The sequence below is a fragment of the Sus scrofa genome, chromosome 14, assembly GCF_054392235.1.
Source record: "Sus scrofa isolate SSC_HxYL_T2T_F1_AM1 chromosome 14, Sscrofa_HxYL_maternal_Yorkshire_Landrace_v2.0, whole genome shotgun sequence".
NCBI lineage: Eukaryota > Metazoa > Chordata > Mammalia > Artiodactyla > Suidae > Sus > Sus scrofa.
In genome coordinates this window covers 142,893,859-142,907,394 of record NC_139396.1, presented here as the reverse complement: position 1 = coordinate 142,907,394, position 13,536 = coordinate 142,893,859, and the positions used below count along the sequence as shown (strand labels likewise).

At 40.1% G+C, this 13,536-nt stretch overlaps 1 long non-coding RNA gene across 1 annotated transcript in view; it reads right to left on the bottom strand.

The window, feature by feature from the left end:
- Positions 1-13,536, bottom strand: part of LOC146397048 (uncharacterized) — a 201,879-nt gene that overhangs the window by 42,469 nt on the left and 145,874 nt on the right. The window contains exon 5 of the long non-coding RNA XR_014827199.1: positions 6,817-6,934. This is a non-coding gene — a long non-coding RNA (uncharacterized LOC146397048). The remainder of the gene's footprint in view (positions 1-6,816; positions 6,935-13,536) is intronic.

Genomic DNA, 13,536 nt, shown 5'->3' with positions numbered 1-13,536 from the left:
CATTTGACCCCTAGCCTGGGAACTTCCACATGCCCTGGGTGCAGTCCTAAAAAGATAAAAAAAAAAAAAAAAAAAGAAGACCACTTTCAGCATAGACAGAGTAACAGGGGCTGGATTTATGCTGAGATTGAACAAAAGGACTGAACACAATATTTTCAGAAGCAGTTTTCAAGACACTGGACACTGGAGAACGAAGAAGAGTGATTCCTTGAGAGACAGGAAACAAATAAGATGAGTCCTGTGACTGTCTCAGGTTGTTGCTTATAGAGAGTTAGGGAGAAGAGACCCCCGGGAGGTCTCCCTGAATTGAGAAAATGCATTGAGAAACCAAGAGGTGGCTAGAGTTCACAGAGCAGAGAGCTAGGTTAGAGAGAGTTTCACAGAGAAAGAACTCCAGAGAGTTCTATAAGGACCAGTGGAGTCCCCTGGCTTCTTTATCTGAGCCCCAGTTAGCACAGGGGTGTAAAGAAACTACTAGAGACCAGGGAAAAAAGTATCCAAAAGGACTAGAGGTAATAATGTCCAGAGCTCACACAGAGCCAGGAATAGTTCTTGCTCTCGCTAGCCAAATGGAAAATATCATAATTTATAGGTATTGGTTAGAGTACTCAAGAGTTTTGCCCCAGTAGAAGGACACAATTAGCCCCAGATTAAGCATTGCCCTGGTCCTACCTAACAAAGATTAATAACAGCAAGATCCAAAAGGCTCATATATTTCCAAGTAAATGTATCTCAGAACAAAACTCAGGAATATGTATAGGAATACAAAAATGTCTAGCACTCAGCAAGGTGAAATTCACAAGGTCAGCATCTAGCCAAACATTACTAGATATGCAAAGAAACAGGAAAATAAAATTTACAGTGAGGAGAAAAATCAATCTATCAAAACTGACTTAGAAATGATGAGATGAAGGACTACGTAGTCGAGGTCATTAAAGTAGTTATTGTAACTACTCCATGAGAAGCTGGAGAAAAGATTAATCATGTTAAGTAGAGATGGGAAAGATATAAAAAGGTTTAAATCAAGTTTCTAGAACTGAAAACTACAATATCTGAGATGAAAAATACACTGGATGGGATTAACAGTGGATCATATACTTCAGAAATAATGATTAGTAAACTGGAAGGCATAGGGAAGTGCCCAAAATAAAATACAGAGAAGAGTCTAAAAACAAATAAACAGAATATGAGTGAGCTGTGGGATAACTTCAAGTGGCAGAAAATACATGTAATTGGATTCTTTTCAAAGTGGGGAGAAATGGAAAAAACACATGAGGAAATAATGACTAAAATTTTTCCAAATTTGATAAAAACTGTAAATCAACAGATAAAAATTCAATAAACCCCAAGTGCAAACTATATGAAAAAAACAATACCACAGACATTATAATCACATTTCTCAAAACCAGTGACAAAGAGACAAATCTTAAAAGCAGCCAGAGAATTAACATTATGCTAAATAAGTCAGACAGAGAAAGACAAATACTTATATGCAGAATCTTTAGAAAACCAAACTCAGAGAAACAGAATAGACTGATGGTTGCCAGTGGGAGGGGGTGGAGAAGATGAATGAAGTTCTCCACACACACAAAATTGAAACTATTTGAGGTGATGGATGTGTTAACTAACCTTTTCATGGTAACAACTTTGTAATATATATACATGTATCAAGTTATTGTGTTGTCCATCTTAAACTTACAGAATGGTATATGTCAGTTATATGTCAATTATATCTCAATAAAATTGGAAAAAATGGGAGTGAAGATTTGAGTAGACATTTCACCAAAGAAATGTACTGATGTAAAGTAAGGACATGAAAAAAATGCTCAACATCATTAGTAAGTAGGAGAGTGTAAATTAATACCACTGTGGAGTTCTCTTGTGGTGCACTGGGTTAAGGATCTGGCATTATCACTGCAGCAGCTTGGGTGCCTGCTGTGGCATGGGTTCGATCCCTAGCCCAAGGAATTGTCATGTGTCATGGGAGCAGCCAAAAACAAAAAAACAAACAAAATGCTATGAGATACCACCTATTAAAACAGCTAAAATAAAAAATACTGACCATTTCAAGTATTGCTATGGATGTGGGGGTATGGGATCTCAGGCACTGCTGCTGGTAACATACACACACTTTGGAAAACAGTCTAGCAGTTTCTTAATAATTTAAAAATATTCCTATCATAGGATCCATTCCATTCCTAGGTATGAAAGCACCTAACCATACAACTGGTATGTAAATAATTTCATTAGTAATAACCAAAACCCACAAAGCAACCTAAGTGTTTATCAACAAATGAATAGATAAACAGACTTTGTTAGAGCCGTACAATGGAATACTCAGCAATAAAAAGGAATGAACTAGCTACAACATGGATGAATCTCAAAATAATTACATTAAGGGAAAAAGGCCACAAAAAAGTGTATTCTTTATAATTCCATCTACATGAAGTTCTAGAAAATGCAAATATACTGATAGGAAGCTGATCAGTGGTGACCCTGGGGCAAGGGTACAGGGAAAATACCGACAGGGAGGAGGATTACAAAGGCACACTAAGGGAGTTCCCTGATGGTTTAGCAATTAAGGATTCTGCCTTGTCACTGCTGTGGCTTGGGTTCAATCCCTGGCCCAGGAACTTGCTGCGGGTGCAGCTAAAACACACACACACACACACACACACACACACACGCACACGCACACGCACACACACACACACGCACAATCCATCCTTAAAATCTGAAGTAAGCTTTGCAACCTTAGTCATCATTATAATTTCTATTTTGAAGACTTATAAACTGAAGTTGAGATCGGCTGAATTATTTGAACAGTCATGAGACTGCTGTAATGATCCAATGAGATCAGCTGAAAAAGCCCCTGGCACAGTGCATGAGATGAGACATGGGACGTGGCACCAGATAAATGAAGACTTCTATCAATATTATGATTATTATTTTATTCTTATTACTCCTATGGCACTAGCTGCCCCTTTTTGGTCTATTATTCATCCATGACCTGCCTGTAAAGTTCCTTTCTTGTATTTCCTTCCCAAGAACACTCAGGAACTTTTTTTCTCGCTTGATTTCCATATCTGAGCCACATTTGTTCTCTTTATAAAGTCTCTCCCATTTGCATCTCCAACATTGTTCCAGAGCTTCTGCACTGCCTGGGGTGGGGGGAGTTTCGAGTTTTGCTCATTTGATGCTAAATTACTGCAAGCAAAAAGTGACAAATGACAGTTTGCAACCTTTTACCACCGTAAAGCACATAGATTAAAACAAAAAGGGGCTATAGAGACATATATTTGTGAGATCACAGGGAATATACATCTGCTTCAGGCAGTTTATCTGAATGGCAGAATCCAGTGAGTTAATACTTAAGGAAGGAGACAGCTTCAGTTCATGAAATGAAGTAGTTAGGAACACAGATCTGTCATCATTGCTTGCCATGTCAAGCAGTGGAGTTGTTATTTGTGAATGTACCTGCATTAATAGAAACATTTTCACATATTGAAATTCTCCCTAGAGTAGCAATTTTCTTAACAAAGATATAGGCTGTCAAATATTTTCTACTCATCCTTGGAACCCTTCCAAATGGCTTTCTGATTGTGGGCCATGGCCTTCCTAGGGCCTTATTTTGTGGGATGATTTGACAAATGCAGTGTGTTCACCTGCATTTCAGAGCCAGAGTGGATGCTTTCAGCTGAGCCCTAGGGAATTTCCCTGTGACACTTGAGATCTGAGTGCATGTGCTTTTCGTGAAGCAGGGAGTACAGAGGCAGAAGTCTTAGACTGTCAGAGCGGAAGCAAAGCTGTGCATTATGTAGGAAAATATCCAGTACCCACATTGCATCTTCCCCTGCTTCTTCATAGCCAAAAGTCTTTGGAGAATTTTCTCTACTTTCTCACTTGTCCCCCACTTCTCTTCATGCTCCCATTTGGCTACTGTCCCTCACTCTAACTTTTATCGATAATGTAATCAATGGTCTCCATATACAGGTCAGATGAACATTTTTCAGTCTCTCTCTCTCTCCATCAGTGGAATTTTCCACTAATGACCTATTCCTGCTGCTCTTGGTTTCCATGAGTTGACACTGCCCTAAGGTTTTCTTTGATCTCTCCTCTTACTCTTTTTCTGGACTCCCTTTCAGGTTTATTGTCCTCTAACCTCAGCCATCATGAACTACTTGCCCTTTGAAGGTCAGTCCTAGGCCCTCTTCTTTTCTCACACTTTGCACCTTCCCTGAAGGGTCTCAGTGTACCCGTGGTTTCCACTACCATTGTTAGGTGGGGATCCATACACCTCCCCTCTGAGCTGTGGACCCTTAACCTGCTATCCCACTGGTATCTCCACAGGATGTCTCAAAGGTACTGCAAACTCAAAATGTCCAGGTTTTCCTCTCCAAACACGGACCCGCTTCAGCTCCACTATCTGTTCTGATTCTGATGAGTCAAGGACTTAGATATTCTTTTCAACAGCTCTCACTTCTTACATTAGATGTCCATTACATCGGCATGTCTTGTCTATTTTCTCTCTTAATTATTGCTCAAATCTTTTGACCTCTGTCCATCTCTATCCACTGGCACAGGAGTGGGGTACAAAGGTGCTCAGTAAATATTTGATGAATGAATGAATCTCCACAATGGCCCCTGTTCCAGGCTACTGTGGTGTCTGGCCAGAACAGCTATCAGAGCTTCCTAATAGGGGTCTCACTCATCTACATTTCCCCCAATCTAGATAGCGGTCCATCTTACAACCAAAGGGATCTATCTAAAAAGGAAAATATTATTACATCATCTTGTTTCCCCAAAATAAAACAATGGTTTCACTGCTCCTAGGATATAATAAAAAAAAAAATTGTAACATAACTTATAAGGGCCTGCATAGTTTTCCCAATGCCTATTTCTCCAGCCTCATCTCACACCACAAGCCACCCTCTCTCTTTGCTTCAAGCACACCAACCAGGCCACTCTGCTTTACGCACCTCACATTCGTCATGCCCCCTCCTGGCACAGCAACTTCTACCTGACCCACTTTGCTTTCTCTTCCCCAGTCATTTCTTAGTTACCTGGTGCTCATCCTCCAGATCTTGTCTCACATGTCACCTATGTCCTCAAGGTCACTCACCTCAACCTCCCATGACATCATATACCTCTGACAATAATAATTTCATTAAAAATATGTATAATTATTTGATTAACATGTGTTAAGCTCCACAATGACAGGAATAGTATCTGGCTACAGTCTTGCTATATTCTTAGAATCTAGCACTGCTGGTGCTCAATACTATTTGCTGGATACACTGAATAATTGTAAACCAGAAGGCCTGGGGCTGGGTCCTGGCTCTGCCTTGGATGGAAACATGGACTTGGAGATAAAGGACTTGCATGGATCAAAGAAATTTAGTCCTTTGTTATTGAAATTTATTTGTTCAAGGTAAAAGTCCTGCCCTGGGGGATCTGATCCATTCACTGATCAATTATTTAAGGGAAGGTATCAGTTATGATGAGATATCAGGCCCAAGTAACTGGCGGCACTCAATTCCCTCAAGCTAATTTCCGAAATTCCTTGCATCAGCAGTGTTAAACACCCTAAGGTGCAGATTTCACCTGAATGAGCTTTGTGTTAGGAGACTTTTCAGACAGAGAAAGCAACTTGTACCCTTTGGGGGCTGCAGAGATACAGAGAGTGCAGAGCTGGCCACACTCTGGATGACCCGAGCTTAACCTGGTTGCCTTATGGATTGAGGCACCACTGGAGTCTGCGGCCTTCCTCATTAAAAAAAAAAAAAAAAAAAAAAAAAAAAATTATTATAGTTGATTTACAGTGTTCTGTCAATTTCTGCTGTACAGTAAAATGACCCAGTTATACGTCCATATACATTCTTTTTTTTCACATTATCCTCCATCATGCTCCATCACAAGTGATTAGATATAGTTCCCTGTGGTAGACAGCAGGCCTCTTTCATTTTGAATCCTTTGCTTTTGCAGCACTTACTTCCAGGATCAGTGGGCCCACAGTTTAATATAATTGAAGGCTACTAACAGTTATAATGCATTTTCACATGCTTTGTCACATTTTTAGCTTCATGACAACTCTGATTTATAGGCATTGTTTTTATTCTCAGTTTTTATGCTAGGAAACACATTAGAGAAGGCAAGAGACTTTCTCTCCTATTTTCTGTGACCCCTCTTGTAATCTTGGTTTCAAGCTCGGCTTTTTTCATCTCAAGGCTAGTGATTTTTCTATTAGTTTATTTAAATTACTTGTGCTGTTTCCACATTATTATGGACTAAATTGTGTCCCTCTAAAATGTGGAAGCCCTCGTCCCTAATGATACATTATTTGGAAATAGGGTTTTTAAGGAGATAATTAAGGTTAAATGAGGTCATTGGGAGGGACCCTAATCCAATAGGGATGGTGCCCTTTTAAGAGGAAGAGACACCAGAGACCTCTCCTTACGCAGGCTCAGAGGAAAGGTGTTTGAGGACAGAGCAAAAAGGTGGCCATCTGCAAGCCAGGAAGAGAGACCTCACAAGTCACCAACCCTGATGGCACCTTGGTCATGGACTTCTGGCTTCCAGAAGGATGAGATAATAAATATCTGCTGTTTAAGTCACACCATCTGTGGTATTTTGTCATGGCAGCCTGAGCAGAATAAGACTCATGTCAAGTCAGATTGCTGCACAAGCAGGTCGGGTGGGTACAAAACTGACAGCAAGGCAAGTGGACCCAAATGCCACCTGTCTTAGGAGAGACAACCCCATACAGTGATCCCAGAATGTGGACTTGCCTCTTGTTCCAGGGCAGAGATAGCTTACTTCTTGCTGGGTGCAGTGGCTCTGGGCCCACAGGAGTTCACCAAATCCAGGATGCAATCAGAGGTTTCCACTAAAGCTCCTTGTATTTGGGATCTCCCACAATCCAGCACTGGTGGTCCTAAATAAAGTATGGGACATCATTAAATAGGAGGGAATCATAATAAAGCAGTAAAGCTAAAATATGCAATATGCTATGTAAAATCATGGTATTAACTGAAAGCAATCTTTCCCTGGAAACACAATAGAAAGGCCCGTTGACTCCTCATCTACATTAACATAGATAGGAAGATGGACTGTCAGGTTTAACCTTCTATGAGCAGCAGTAGGCCAGGCTGTGACAGCTGTTCTGCCATCCCCCGCCTCCTCTACCCTCGATCCACTAATGGGGACATGCTGTCTTCCCAGAAGGCAGTGGCCTGATCTGAAAGCTGTACAGTCTTTCTTAAGCAACATCCTCCATCAATTACAGGGAATGGCAGCCAAGTAAAGAAAATAAATCTCCAGAACATACTCTTGGGAGGGCAGAAGACCCTTCCTGGCCTCAGGGCTGCTTTTGATTGTATTTACCGTGGTCACTAATTTCACTTCTGTGCAGAGTCATTACAGGCGAAACAGCAGCTATAAAAGACTGACTTCCAGAGCGGAACTGGAAGGCATCTTTCTGGGGCTACACATTAGCCTCACATCACAAAGGCTTGTGGATAAAATAGTGCTCATAGATCTATGGGGCTTTTCCTGGAGGTGAGACAACCCCCCCACCCCCGCTACAATTTCCCTGATTCTCTCTAGTGTTACACAGGGTACTCAGCAGCATTCTTCCAAAGTCAAGGGGTCAAAGTGCTTAAATTTAAAAAAATACTTTTCACTTTTTGGAATACTTTTAAACTAAGAGAAAATTGCAAAGATAGTGCAGTGAGTTCCCAGATATTCCACACCCAGTGGCTTCTATTAATAGCATCTTAAATTAGTATGTACACTTGTTGCAATTAATGACCCAATATTGATACTATTATTAACTAAATACCATACTTTATTAAGATCTCCTTAGTTTTTAACCTGATGTCCTTTTTTTTTTTTTTTCTCTTCCAGGATCCCAGTGAGAACGTAACACTACTTAAGTTGTCATGTCTCAGATACAGAATGTTTCTGTCATTACAGAAAGTCCTAGTGAAGAGTGAAGCCCTCGGTCTTGCCTGATAAGTCCTAGTAAAAGGATCTTTAAAGTTGGGGATGGGTTCTAGACTTTGGTATTTATCCCCACAGTATCTAGAACACAAGGGACAATGAATAGATGGGCTGATAGATTTTAGGACCTTGAAAGTCTTGGCCTGCAACATATCCCAGGGCAATGCTGCTTCCCTTCCTTTTTTAAGTATGTACACTAGTGTGTCCAAGTGGGTGAAACAGAGGCTCTGGGAGCTGCAATTCATGGCCCTGATCTCTTGAGCTTTTAACAACAAAGCCCTTGGGTGGCTAATATTTTTTAGTAAGACTCTTTTCTCCCCTCAAGGGATATTGAGGGGGTTGGGAGCAAAGGACACAGTAGAGATTACTTTTATATCTGTTTTCATGGGGGAGGGGTCGTTCCTCATATGTTCATTCTGTTCCACATGGATTGTTACCCACAAATGTCAAATAGAAGTCACTATATCATTTTATGAAAGAATTAGAAAAATAAATAGGCTCCAGTTCTGGGCTATTCTAATAGTGAAGCTGTAGAGAAGGGAACACTTCCTCAAGCTGCAGCTGCCTCCTCTAATGCTCTGCACAGTTATCACTCTCTCTAAGTGACAAGAGGTTCACATCTAGCAAACAGCTTCTGAACAATCCCACAACTGGGGAAACAGGAACAACTCTTTTCCTCTATGTGAACCAAGTCACAGCAATATATGAATATATGCATATACAAACTACATGAGCCTATGGCTGCACATATCTTTTCAAATACTGCGAACTTTTTATCACTTACATTCTTGAATCTCTGTCTCTCTGAATTCTCATGGCAAACTCCCAACATCCCTTTGATATTGAAGAAGGGGCCATAGTTCATGTTCTCCATCTAATATGCAGGATGCATCATCCATCATCATCATTATAGCCAAATTACAGTCAGATGCATTTTTTATTTTAAACTAATTTTAAAAATTATAGCTGATTTACAATGTTGTGACCATTTCTCCTGTAGTGCATAGTGACCCAATCATGTATATATATACATAAACACACACACACACACATATATATACATATATATATATATACATTCTTTTTGTCATACTATTTTCCATCATGTTCTGTCCCAAGAGATTGGATATAGTTCCCTGTGCTGAACAGTAGGACCTCACTGCTTATCCATTCTAAATGTTATAGTTTGCCTCTACCAACCCCAAACTCCCAGTCCGTCCCACTTCCTCCCCCTCTGCCCCCGCAATCCCTTGGCAGCCACAAGTCTCTTCTCTATGTCTGTGAGTCTGCTTCTGTTTTGTAGATAGGTTCACTTGTGCCATATTTTAGATTCTGCATATAAGTGATATCATATGGTATTTGTCTTTCTCTTTCTTATAGTCAGATATACTAAGCACATCTTTTATAGAACAACCCCCTTTTCTACTTTGTCTGGATTCCTGAGAGCATGGGTAATACTCAGTGATTAACTCATTGCAATAACACAGCTGATTTCTTTCACTTTCTGATTCTCTTCCCTTGGTATACAGGGAAACTAAACTTTAATGTAAAAATATTTTATCACTTCCATGTAAGGTTTTTAAAGTAATATTATTAATATTAAATTAACAACTGAGGTATTTTTTATTGAGGCATAAATGACATATAACATTATATTCATTTCAGGTGTACAACAATATGATTCAATATATGCATGTATTTCAAAATAATCACCCCAACAGGTTTAGTTAACATCCATTACCATACATAATTACAATTCATTTTTTTAACCATCAGATAAGTTTAATGGCAAAAGCAGAAAGACCTCCAAGCGAGAAATTCCAAAAGGCTCTACTCTTTTATTTATAAACAAATTGGATGATTTAATTTATTTGGGCTTGGATTCACTATTTTCTTATAAATGATGAATCCTTTTAGAAAAAAGGAAACCTCTTAGAAGTTATCTCAATAAACTCCCACTGCTTCACTACCTTTAATATTTGATGTCTTTTTGTATAATTATTTATTGTACTTTAGCACATATTTAATAAAAGCAATTTTCTATAAATCAGAGATAGAAATAAGTTAGTTGTGGATCTAATGCACTGGGAATCATACCATACATTTAATCACGGTGTGTGTTTGTAGAATTACAAACTAAGCTGAATTCATACTCTCACTAAGTCAAGACAGGGTATTGACTTGGAAAGACTAAGAGCTGAACGCTGGCCTGGAGACATTTGGCTGGACCCAGATGAAGCTGAGAATCTCAGTCTCCTGGGTCTCTATGAGCCTCGCTTCCCAGAAATGTGGCCTTCCTTACTGTGTCTGAGTAGTCTAGCTTTCCCTTATTTGAAGATCTTGTGAAAATCTTACTAATTTCTCTTGTTAAATTCATTCTGTTGAAACAGAATGTGATTTTTTTTTTCCCACCTGGACTCTGAATGATGCACTGTCCTAAAACATCATTTTATTCTCCTTGAAAATAGTTCTACCAGTTAGGGAAAAATGGATAATAATGATTACTCCTTAGTCTCCAGAACCACTGGCTTTCATTTCCACTTTACCACCTGCCAAATTACACTCTTGGATTTACACTTCACCTTTTAAAAGAGCTTAGTTTATTCAAAGTCTCTCCCCCTCAAATTCATTCCTCCCTTCCTTCCTTCCCTCCCTTCCCTCCCTTCCTCCCTCTCTTCTTTCTTTCTTTTTGGTGCCTTACCCATGGTATATACCTAGTGGTTGAATAGGAGCTGCAGTTGCCAGTCCACACCACAGCCACTGCAATGAGGAAATCTGAGCTGCACCTGCGACCTACACCACAGCTCATGTCAATGCTGGATCCTTAACTCACTGAGTGGGGCCAGGGATCGAACCCATGTCCTCATGGATACCAGTTGGGTTCCCTTCCACTGAGCCACAACAAGAACTCCTCCACCAAATTTCTTAAAAATGGAGAATATATTTAGACATTATAATGACATCTCAGGAGTAGCTGGTTGCTGTTATAATGACATCTATTTATTGTTTATACATATATATATATATATATATATTTTTTTTTTTTGTCTTTTTGTTGTTGTTGTTGCTATTTCTTGGGCCGCTCAAGCGGCATATGGAGGTTCCCAGGCTAGGGGTTGAATCGGAGCTGTAGCCACCGGCCTACGCCAGAGCCACAGCAACGCGGGATCCGAGCCGCGTCTGTAACCTACACCACAGCTCGCGGCAACGCCGGATCGTTAACCCACTGAGCAAGGGCAGGGACCGAACCCGAAACCTCATGGTTCCTAGTCGGATTCGTTAACCACTGCGCCACGACGGGAACTCCCCTATTGTTTATATATATTTTTATATCTCTTTCCCCCTTTGATTTGCAGCAATAATAGCAGCTATTGGTGAGGCCAACTAGTTAAAGCTTTTTGGTCTCCACCTACACCTAAACCTGAATTTTCCTTGTGTCTCCTACCATTAATATTATAGTCATGTAAACTGCAAACTTAAAATACTTTATCCAATGAGCTGCCAAATTCTATGCAGTTTTGCAAATGTTTGCAGAGTCCTTATTCAATAAGCTCTCACTCGCTTATTCAATAAGCTCTCATTACCTCATTTTAAAAAATGTTTACTTATGCCTGAGCCTGCCAGGGTATTAGGCACAAAACCTCCCTCTGGAACACCTTCAGTCCTGATTCACCTCTTTAAGTTCTCTTATGCTATTCTATTCCATCATTGCAGTCTTTTTTAATAGTCTCCCTGACTCTTTCGCATTCCTCTCCAGATTATATTTATTGACAGAATTTTAAGGCAATTTCTCTGGAAATCTCACACATATTTTGTGACATTAAAAGAATATCAACACAGCTCAAAAGAGAGTAAAGAGAGAAGTGGCACAGCCTGCTTCTTCTGATGACCTTTGCTGATACTCTTATATCTGAAGGACACAGAAGAGTTGAAGAAGCAGAACTGGACAACACAATGGTCTCAAGTTGTTTCCTCTGGTCTTATTAGTATGAAACTTAACAAGGTGAAATATATTTACTATGCCTCTATATGAAAAACATATACACATTGGCATAAGTAATAACTGGCTCTTGCCTCAGCTGTACATGATTTTGGTGAGAGAAAGCATGCCTCACTGAGTTCTGCTGATGGCATCTCCTGGTGAAAGAGCTGGGGGCAGAGATACTGGGGTTGATTTTTTTGTTAATGAAGAAAAAGGTCCAAGGCTGGACTGACCTTAGCTTATCCAGAGCTTATTTTAGTTTACCAAAATTCAATTTGATTGAGATGAGAAGAAAATCGACTTTCTTATTTCCCTTGTCCTATCCTGCAGGGAAAAACAAACTAAAGAGGTAAACAGAGTTGCCTCATCATCACAGAGGGCTGGCTCTGGCCTTCCACAGTGGGGAGGCATTCGAAATTGAAATTTACAACACCAGGGGCACTGTCTCGCCTCTGAAACAGGTCACTCCAGCTGTATTTGTATTATGGGATTTGTTTTACATATTCATCACATTTTTGCCTCACCAGTTGCTTGAAAAAAACTCTATCTCAGAGATAAGAGTTTCACTAAACATGCGTAGGCAGCCCAAGGCATTAATCAGATATTATTCCATTTGGAAAATGTATTTTGTTCAGGCTTTCTCTCCCCTCCCCCTTATCCTTGTCTTTGAATTAATTACACTTATATACCACAGAAGGCACCTCAGAACCCAAGGGTGAGGCAGGAGACTGTCAATCACAACTTTTCAAGATTTTGCACAAGATGATGCTCAAAGACCTGGAGCAGGTTCAGTTCTCCTGGGGGCACCACTTTCCTGTCTTTCCAGAACTCCTGGTTCTAAGCACAGACCTCATTTGAGGCAATTAACACTTTGTGGCTCAGTATACACATAGTGGCTGAGAGGTTTGGAGTAAAACACATCAGACAGTTCTGCTTTGTCACTCACTGGCTATATGACCTCTCAAAGCCTCAGTTTCCTCATGTGCAAATTCACACATGCTAAATAAGGATGGGTGAGAATGTAGTAAGATAAGAAAAATGAAAATTACTGAGTGCCTGCAGGCAAGTGGCTCCAACAACATACTTGGGATTGCTTGCTAAAAACAGAGACTCCCAGACTCTCTCTTGACCTGGTGAATCAGGATCTCTCTGCTTAATCCATGGAAATTAACATCCCAGATGGTTTTCATGGGCAGTCAGGTGTGGAAGCTGGATGGATTTGCATCAAGCCAAGAGTCTTGAACTCCTCCTACTCTCATTCATCCCACCTCCAACTTCTAATGTTCAAATCCTTCACCAGGTGTACTTCTAGCATCTTCTTAAATACCCCCAGAGACATCAAAGCCTTGTTCATATTTGGCAGCTTTCAGACATCTTCTAGTACTCAACCAAAAGCTCCCTCTAGCATTCTTTTCCCCATTGATGGTAATTCTGTTCCTGGAGACCTATAGAATAGACTTACCCTTCCTATTTGATAGTGCTTTAGATACTTGAAAATACTTCCCATGTCCCCTAGAGTACTCTCTTTTCTAAACTAGTACATCCTGAACCAA